This window comes from Oncorhynchus gorbuscha, linkage group LG13, assembly GCF_021184085.1.
Source record: "Oncorhynchus gorbuscha isolate QuinsamMale2020 ecotype Even-year linkage group LG13, OgorEven_v1.0, whole genome shotgun sequence".
Classification (NCBI taxonomy): Eukaryota; Metazoa; Chordata; class Actinopteri; order Salmoniformes; family Salmonidae; genus Oncorhynchus; species Oncorhynchus gorbuscha.
The window spans coordinates 96,778,328-96,788,150 of record NC_060185.1 but is presented as its reverse complement, the minus strand read 5'-3'; positions in this window follow the sequence as shown (position 1 = coordinate 96,788,150).

Sequence of the window (9,823 nt, the reverse complement as noted above, 5' to 3'; positions counted from 1 at the left end):
GGAGAGAGGGAGAGGTGGGGTGGGGTGGGGAGAGAGGTGGGGAAGGGGAAAGAGAGAGGTGGGGAGGGGAGAGAGAGAGAGGTGGGGAATGGGAGAGAGAGAGGTGGGGAATGGGAGAGAGAGAGGTGGGGAAGGGGAGAGAGAGAGGTGGGGAAGGGGAGAGAGAGAGGTGGGGAATGGGAGAGAGAGGTGGCGAGGGGGAGAGAGAGGTGGGGAGGCGATAGAGAGAGGTGGGGAATGGGAGAAAGAGGTGGCGAAGGGGAGAGAGGGAGAGAGAGGTGGGGAGGGGAGAGTGAGAGAGGTGGGAGAGGTGGGAGAGGTGGGAGAGGTGGGGAAAGGGAGAGAGAGGTGGGGTGGGGTGGGGAGAGTGGTGGGGAAGGGGAAAGAGAGAGGTGGGGAGGGGGAAAGAGAGAGGTGGGGAGGGGAGAGAGAGGTGGGGAATGGGAAAGAGAAAGGTGGGGAGGGGAGAGAGAGGGAGGGGGAGAGAGAGGTGGGAAGAGAGAGAGAGAGAGAGAGAGAGAGAGAGAGGGGAAGGGGAGAGAGAGGTGGGGAAGGGCAGAGAGAGGTGGGGAGGGGGAGAGAGAGGTGCAGAAAGAGAGGGAGAGAGGTGGGGAAGGGGAGAGAGAGAGGTGGGGAGGGGGAGAGAGTGGTGCAGAAAGAGAGGGAGAGAGGTGGGAAGATAGAGAGCGATAGAGAGAGGGGAGAGGGAGAGTGGGGAAGGGGAGGGAGAGGTGGGTAGCGGAGAGAGAGGTGGGGAGGGGAGGGGGGGGAGAGAGATGGGGAGGGTAGGGGGAGAAAGAGGTGGGGAGGGGTAGAGAGAGAGAGAGAGAGAGATAGAGTTGAGGAGTGGGAGAGAGAGAGGTGGGGAAGAGAGAAAGAGAGAGAGGGAAGAGACAGAGAACAAACAGACAGAAACAGGCTGAAGTTGGTGGTTGTAGAAAAGGCCCATGGAGTTGGTGGAATACTCCTTTAATTAATTGCCATTTACTCAGCTGGGCCAGGGGCGCTTTAATTAGGTCAGGTGGAAATGTCCTACAGATCTCAACTCTATAAAAGGAGGAAATTGCCATCGCCTGATCTCGCTGCTTTCTCTTCCCTAAATCCATCTGATCCAGAAGTTCTGTGCGTCCATGAATCCACGTAAGTCCACCGACTCTTACCTTTCATCAGAATGATCTGTGGTGATCGGGAGAGTGGGCCATTCAGTTATTGTTTATAGTTATCACCGCGGAGCGCGGCTTGGAGCGCACGCTTGAAACATATTGTGTAATGTGAATTGTTAATGACTGCTATGATTTGATCTTTGATTATGAATTTGATTGTATACATGTTATTTGTTTCCTTTGTGATGCAGCACAGACTACCAGTAAATATACCACTTTATGGTTAAAGGAATTCCTGCCTCAGTCTCATACATTCCTCTGTCACCTGACACGTGACCACCTGTTCACCGACACTGTCAGTCATCCTACCTGTCCAGCAACCCACACAGATTCCACTAATCTTTCAATGGTCCTTTGAGCCGGATGATGACTGAACCAAAGACAGGTGAAAAGGAAATGGAGGCGGAGAGGGAAGAATTGTCTCCACTGGAAGGAAGAAGAGAGGAGGAGAGAGCAGCTGAGGGAAAGGTCTTGGAACAAAGGAAATATCCAGGAGCTAAGCCTAAAGCAACAAAGGCTTCATCCTCAACTAGGCAAGCACCTGGTTATCTTAAGGACTATGTGGTCGAGATTCCGACATCAAAGGGCAAGCCCACCAGAGCTCAAAGAGTTGATGGATCAACTATATGTTTCAGCCATCAACCATCCCCTCTGAGCCAAGGACCGGAAACTGCTTTGGAGCAGGAAAGTGGTCTACGTGAGGAACCTATGGAAGAGGTAACTCCCACTACACAGGTCGACCAGCTTCCAGAGGCAGGCTCCGCTCACCCCTTAACTAATGGGAAATCGTCGAAGCACTCTAGACGGAGTGGGAGTTCGACCAGTGGATACCCCTTTGGAAGTGGCCATGGCAGCCGCCATTCACTAGCCCTCAGCAATTCACAGAACGCTGTCCTACAAGAGAGGATGAAACTATTAGCTTTGGAGGAAATTGAGCGTCAGATTGAGGAGGAACGACAGGCTGACGAACGATGTCACCAATTGGATGTGCAGGCCCGTAGAGCTCTACAGGAAAGGGAATTCATTGCCAAGGACCTGGCACAGCAGCGACGGCACCGTCAAGCCAGAAGGGAATTAGAGGAGGCACGGATGGTCTCATCCTTCCTGGAGAGGAACGAACAGGGAGTTGACCTGACCACCCCTCCACATGGACCTGAACTGTCTGCCTTTCTTTCCCAATCTGCCCCTCTGGTACAGCATGGCACACAGTCCTCGGAGGCTCCGGGGTCAACAGCCAACACGGAGCACGGGAGACGGGCCGCTCCGCCAACGCCAGTGACACAAGTTAGCATTCCTCCATCTGGACAAAGCATCACTCCTTCGCCTTTCCGCCAATTACCAACCAAGGCAAATCGTTCCTTTCATCCAGGGCCAGGCCAGTCCTCAAACAACAGGTCGGAGGGCTCTCGCCCAATTCCGGCTGCCACAAATGGTGGGTCTGGGACAGTAGGTGACCGGCCCAATGAGGCCTCAGTGGGCTCATCAGAAGTCCCGGGTTTATCCTTCACGCAACCAGAAGAGGGAGCCAACATTATGAAACTTCTAGTAGCCTCAGCCTATGGAATTCCCAGACCCAAACTGCCATACTTTGAAAATGGAAAGGAGAGTGAATTTGTCCTTTTGGAGATGGCATTGGAGAGTCTACTGGGTATTCACAGTCATCTGTCAGAACGCTACAAATACCAAGTACTAATGGATCATTTGCGGTTTCCAAGTGCATACAGGCTGGCCCAATCCTTTATGCACTCCACAACACCATACACAACAGCTCTCCAGGCCCTGAAGGCGAGATATGGTGAGCCACGTCAGCTAGTCCAGAATGAACTAAACAACATCCTGAACACGTCTCCAATTAAAATGGGAGACCATGCTGCCTTCCAAGAATTCTCCCTGGCTGTCCAATCCCTGACCTCTATGCTCCAATCCGTTGAAGGAGAAGACGGGAACGAGCTAAAATGTGGCTCCCACGTGGACAGGCTTCTTAGCAAACTTCCAGTGTACCTCAGAGACAGTTTCATTGAACATTGTTTGAATAAGGGCATCCTGAAAGAGGGCTCGAGAAGCACCTATGCTCTCAGAGACCTGGCCACATGGTTGGAGGTGAAGGCAAAGGCGAAGAGCATCGCTCACCAGGCCACAATCTCCGCCATAGCCATAGGGGGAAGGAAGGAGTTTGAACGCCAGCAGGGACAGAAAAGACCAAATCCCACTACCATGTACTTAAATAGTGAGGCCGGGGAGGAACCCGGGAAGAAGACCCCTCTCAAGAGCAAGAACATCAAATTCCAGCCTTACTGCCCATATTGCAATAGTAAGGGGCACTTCCTTGGCTCATGCCCCAGAGTAAAAAGCTCACTCAAACTCAATTGAAGGCCTGGATCACTTCAGGCGAGCGATGCTACAAGTGTGCCCGTAGCCATAAGGTGGAGACCTGCACATTGAGGAAACCCTGCAACCGCTGTGAAGAAATCCATCTCACCGTGTTGCATGATCTATTTCCCCAAGCAAAGAAGGAGCAGAGTATGCTCATGGTAGGAGCTGCAAAGGAGCTGTATCTCGACCAGCAGAACCGGTCTCCAAGGGTCATGTTGAAGGTGGTCAAGGTCACTCTGCAAAGTGAAGGGAGAAGCATTGATACATTCGCCGTTCTAGATGATGGGTCAGAAAGAACAATCATTCTCACAGCGGCCACCCGTCAGCTTAACCTGGAAGGGACCCCCGAGACCCTTAATCTCAGAACGGTGCGACATGATGTTATCCAAATGAAAGGCTCTGCTGTAACCTTTAGCATTTCACCTTCAGGAAACAGGGACGTGGCCTATAACATCACCAATGCCTTCACGGCAGATGGCTTGAATCTCGCAGAGCACTCCTGCCCGGTAAGTGTTCTACAGAAACAATATCCTCATCTACGAGGATTGCCTCTTCCTAACCTGGCCAGAGTAGCACCACTTATCCTGATTGGGTCAGACCACCCACATCTCGTCACCCCGACTGAGCCTATACGAGCTGGACCAGAAGGAGGACCCATTGCTGTCCATACATCCTTGGGTTGGGCTGTGCAAGGTCCATCCCATCTACTTCTCTCCACCCAAGCTGTACAGTCACAGCAAGTCCTCTTCACCAGAAGCAATCCAGATGCAGCCACTGACCTCCTTCGGAATGTTGAGATGCTATGGAAGATGGACACCTTCTCCAACCGGAAGCTACAGGAGGTCACTCGCTCGAAAAATGACTCCTATGCATTAGACCTCCTGGAGAAGAGCACCACCACCACTGAAATGGATGGCGTTCGCAGGTATGCAACCCCACTGCTACGGGTGCCCAACCATCCTCCTCTGGCAACCACGACACGGGCTGTACTCTCACTACTGCGTGGAACAGAGCGACGCCTGGTGAAGAATCCTGAGCTTGTAGAAGTTCATAACCGAGAGATTCATAACCTTATGGAGGCAGGCCACACCCATGTCTCCTTTGTCATGGCCAGGTCCAGGGTCGCACCCAAGAAGCAGTTGTCAATGCCTAGGCTGGAACTCAGTGCTGCCCTTTCCGGAGCCCAGTTGGCCTCTACCTTGCGAGCCGAGCTCACCTTGTCAATCCAACGGGTCATCTACTGGAGTGATTCGACCACTGTATTGACCTGGCTCAAGTCGGAGTCCTGCAGGCATAAGGTGTTCGTCGAACTCGCATCGCTGAAATCCAAGACCTAACAGAAGTCCAGGACTGGAGGTATGTTGATAGCATGAACAATCCTGCTGATGACATTACTAGAGGTAAAACCCTTAAGGAATGGGCTAAACCCCATCGCTGGAGCTTGGGACCACCATTCTTGTCCCAACCAGAGAACGAGTGGCCGACAGCCCCAGGCCTGGGGCCCCTCCGCGACCGACTGAAGCTCATGAGTTAAGGAAGTCTGCCCAATGCTACAGCATTTCTACGGAACCAACAACGGCTCTCCTGACCTAACACAATCCCAAACACTGCCGGATCTGATCACAGCCACAAACCAGACCTCAGATGGGGTGGTTTCTATACCTACCTCCCTCGCGGCAGAGACACTACTCCTCCAGCAAGCACAAGCAGTTAGCTGCCCTGAGGAGTTAAAAGCTCTGAAAGCCGGTAGGGAAGTGGCTAAGGGCAGCCGTCTTCTCTCTCTTGCCCCAGAATATGATCCAATCCTTGGAGTGATCAGAGTTGGAGGGAGGCTGCGCCAAGCGGAGGTTTTGGACCCAGATGCTATCCACCCAATTATCCTCGACTCCAGACACCCTCTTACCAGGCTCCTCATCAAGAGTTATGATGAGCGGCTTCTCCACCCAGGGCCAGAGAGGGTCTATGGGGAGATGAGGCGGAAGTACTGGATAATTGGAGGACGAGGAGCCATTCGTAAGCCTGCGTAGAATGTCAGAGATGGCGGGCCGGAGCTACGGTGCCCAAAATGGCAGATTTACCCCCTGCTCGCTTGCACCTCCTTAAACCACCCTTCTGGTCAACAGGAGTAGATTGCTTCGGCCCCTTGATGATCAAGTTAGGTCGTCGTGTGGAAAAGCGCTGGGGCATTCTATTCAAGTGTATGACAACCAGATGTGTCCACCTGGACCTACTGGAGAGTTTGGATACGGAAGCCTTCCTCATGGCCCTACGGTTTATCTCCCGACGGGGAAACCCTACGAGATCCTGGCTGACAGAGGTACGAACTTCAAGGCAGGAGAAGCCAGGTTAGAGGAAGCCTTCCAAGCCATGGAACCCAGCCTCCAGGATCAGCTGATGGACCAACAAATCTCATTCAAATTTAACCCTCCAGGCGCTCCTCATTTTGGAGGAACATGGGAGCGAGAGATCAAATCTGTAAAGACGGCCTTACGAGTCGTACTAGGGGACCAAACTGTCACTGAAACTGTCTTGAGGACTGTCCTGATAGAGGTGGAAGGGATTCTGAACTCCAAACCCTTGGGATATCTCTCTGCAGACATCGCTGACCCCGATCCGGTTACACCGAATATGCTCTTGATGGGACGTCGAGATGCGTCACTTCCTCAAGCCATGTATGCTGATACCAACCTCGTAGGCAGACGCCAGTGGCGACACAGCCAAATCTTAGCTGACCATTTTTGGGCCCGATTCATTCGGGATTACCTACCAAGTCTACAGCACAGAGGGAAATGGCGGAGAGAAATGGCCAGCCTAAAACTGGCCAAGTAGTAATGATGGTGGACCCTCAGCTGCCTCGAGCCTCCTGGCCGGTGGGCCGTATAACTAAGACCATGCCTGGGACCGATGGTCGTGTTAGATCAGTGAAATCCAGGTGAAGAACCGGACATATATCCGGCCAGTTGCCCGACTGATTCCTCTCCCTGAGATGACAGAGGATGGGGAGCAATGAGCCTTTTTGAGGAATGTGGAAATTAACAAATTTCCGGGGTGGCTGTAGAAAAGGCCCATGGAGTTGGTGGAATACTCCTTTAATTAATTGCCATTTACTCAGCTGGGCCAGGGGTGCTTTAATTAGGTCAGGTGGAAATGTCCTACAGATCTCAACTCTATAAAAGGAGGAAATTGCCATCGCCTGATCTCGCTGCTTTCTCTTCCCTAAATCCATCTGATCCAGAAGTTCTGTGCGTCCATGAATCCACGTAAGTCCACCGACTCTTACCTTTCATCAGAATGATCTGTGGTGATCGGGAGAGTGGGCCATTCAGTTATTGTTTATAGTTATCACCGCGGAGCGCGGCTTGGAGCGCACGCTTGAAACATATTGTGTAATGTGAATTGTTAATAACTGCTATGATTTGATCTTTGATTATGAATTTGATTGTATACATGTTATTTGTTTCCTTTGTGATGCAGCACAGACTACCAGTAAATATACCACTTTATGGTTAAAGGAATTCCTGCCTCAGTCTCATACATTCCTCTGTCACCTGACACGTGACCACCTGTTCACCGACACTGTCAGTCATCCTACCTGTCCAGCAACCCACACAGATTCCACTAATCTTTCAGTGGTCAAACACTTTTGTCAAACCATTTTTTGTGTTACCAAACAAACAGAGAATAGTATGTTGCAGGGTGTATATGTGATCCTGTGATCTGGCTGGAGTCTGGCATCTTGGGGGTTCAGCAGTCTGGCTTCTCCTGGCCTCAATATTGACACAGCTGTGTCTGGTCTGGACCAGGCTGCAACATCAATACAGGTTCAGAGATACAGACACCTCCCCATCACTCCACCGCCAGTAAGAGCAACACAGAGAACACACACACACACACACACACACACACACACACACACACACACACACACACACACACACACACACACACACACACACACACACACACACACACACACACACACACACACACACACACACACACACACACACACACACACAGCTGGGTTCCAACACATCAGAGAGATGTATGGAGCACATACGATCTGAACCCACACGATACACAACAATAACCAGGACCCTGTGTGTGTGTGTTCTTTCTTTGTTGTGGACTCTGTCTTCCTACCAGGAGAATAACTCCTATTATAAGGGGTCAAGCATCAGCTAGAACAAAGCAGTTTCCTGTTGACTGACCATGATGCCTCGCAGCTTCCTGTTGACTGACCATGATGCCTCGCAACATCCTGTTGACTGGCCACGATGCCTCGCAGCATCCTGTTGACTGACCATGAGGCCTCGCAGCATCCTGTTGACTGACCATGATGCCTCGCAGCTTCCTGTTGTCTGACCATGATGCCTAGCACCTTCCTGTTGACTGACCATGATGCCTCGCAGCTTCCTGTTGACTGACCATGATGCCTCACAGTTTCCTGTTGTCTGACCATGATGCCTCACAGTTTCCTGTTGTCTGACCATGATGCCTCGCAGCTTCCTGTTGACTGACCATGATGCCTCACAGTTTCCTGTTGTCTGACCATGATGCCTCGCAGCTTCCTGTTGTCTGACCATGATGCCTCGGATTCCTCTCTTTCCTTAAAGTCTGTATAGAACACATGACTTTCTCAGTCCTTAGCTGGGATGAAGAGAGGTATTGTGCCTTTGAATCATTGGCCTATATGACAATAGTAAAAAGTAATGCACACAATAGGCAATAGGATGCCATTTGGGACCGGGCCTAGGGGTACTGGGCTCTTCTCCTTGGTGCAAGAATGACGTTTGGTTAATGAAGCAGGGAACAGTCCTAGCATTGATCAATAAGTCTGTTTGTCATTCTAAAATACACTCACTTTAGTCACTGGTGTTATCTAGGGTCATTACTGTTGGTAATGTCACGATGCATCTGCGTCATTAGGCTACTATGGCAACGTCCCAATTTCCACATCAGCATTAGCACTAAGAATGCATGCTCCATACCACCACAGAACCACGAGACTCTACCACCACAGAACCATGCAGCAGAGACAGACTCTACCACCACAGAACCATGCAGCAGAGATAGAGACTCTACCACCACAGAACCATGAGACTCTACCACCACAGAACCATGCAGCAGAGACAGACTCTACCACCACAGAACCATGAGACTCTACCACCACAGAACCATGCAGCAGAGACAGACTCTACCACCACAGAACCATGCAGCAGAGATAGAGACTCTACCACCACAGAACCATGAGACTCTACCACCACAGAACCATGCAGCAGAGATAGAGACTCTACCACCACAGAACCGTGCAGCAGAGATAGACTCTACCACCACAGAACCATGCAGCAGAGAGATAGACTCTACCACCACAGAACCATGCAGCAGAGACAGACTCTACCACCACAGAACCATGCAGCAGAGATAGAGACTCTACCACCACAGAACCGTGCAGCAGAGATAGACTCTACCACCACAGAACCATGCAGCAGAGATAGACTCTACCACCACAGAACCGTGCAGCAGAGATAGACTCTACCACCACAGAACCATGCAGCAGAGACAGACTCTACCACCACAGAACCGTGCAGCAGAGATAGAGACTCTACTACCACAGAACCATGCAGCAGAGATAGAGACTCTACCACCACAGAACCATGCAGCAGAGAGATAGACTCTACCACCACAGAACCATGCAGCAGAGATAGAGACTCTACCATCACAGAACCATGCAGCAGAGATAGAGACTCTACTACCACAGTCATTTGTACAACTTAGGATAAACTCTTTGCTTGTGTGTGTGTAAAAGTAAAAGTAAGTGAATCTCCTCTCCTCTCCTCTCCTCTCCTCTCCTCTCCTCTCCTCTCCTCTCCTCTCCTCTCCTCTCCTCTCCTCTCCTCTCCTCTCCTCTCCTCTCCTCTCTCTCCTCTCCTCTCCTCTCCCCTCCCCTCCTCTCTCCCTCCCCTCCCTCCCCTCTCCTCCCTCTCCTCTCCTCTCCTCCCCTCCCCTCCCTTCCCTCCCTCCCTCCCTCTCCTCTTCCCTCTCCCTCCCCTCTACTCTCCTCTACTCTACTCTACTCTACTCTCCTCTACTCTACTCTACTCTACTCTCCTCTCCTCTCCTCTCCTCCTCTACTCTACTCTACTCTACTCTACTCTCTCTCTCTCTCTACTCTCCTCTCTCCTCTCTCTACTCTCCTCTCCTCTCTCTCTCCTCTACTCTACTCTACTCTACTCTACTCTCTCTCCTCTACTCTCTCTACTCTACTCTACTCTCCTCTACTCTAC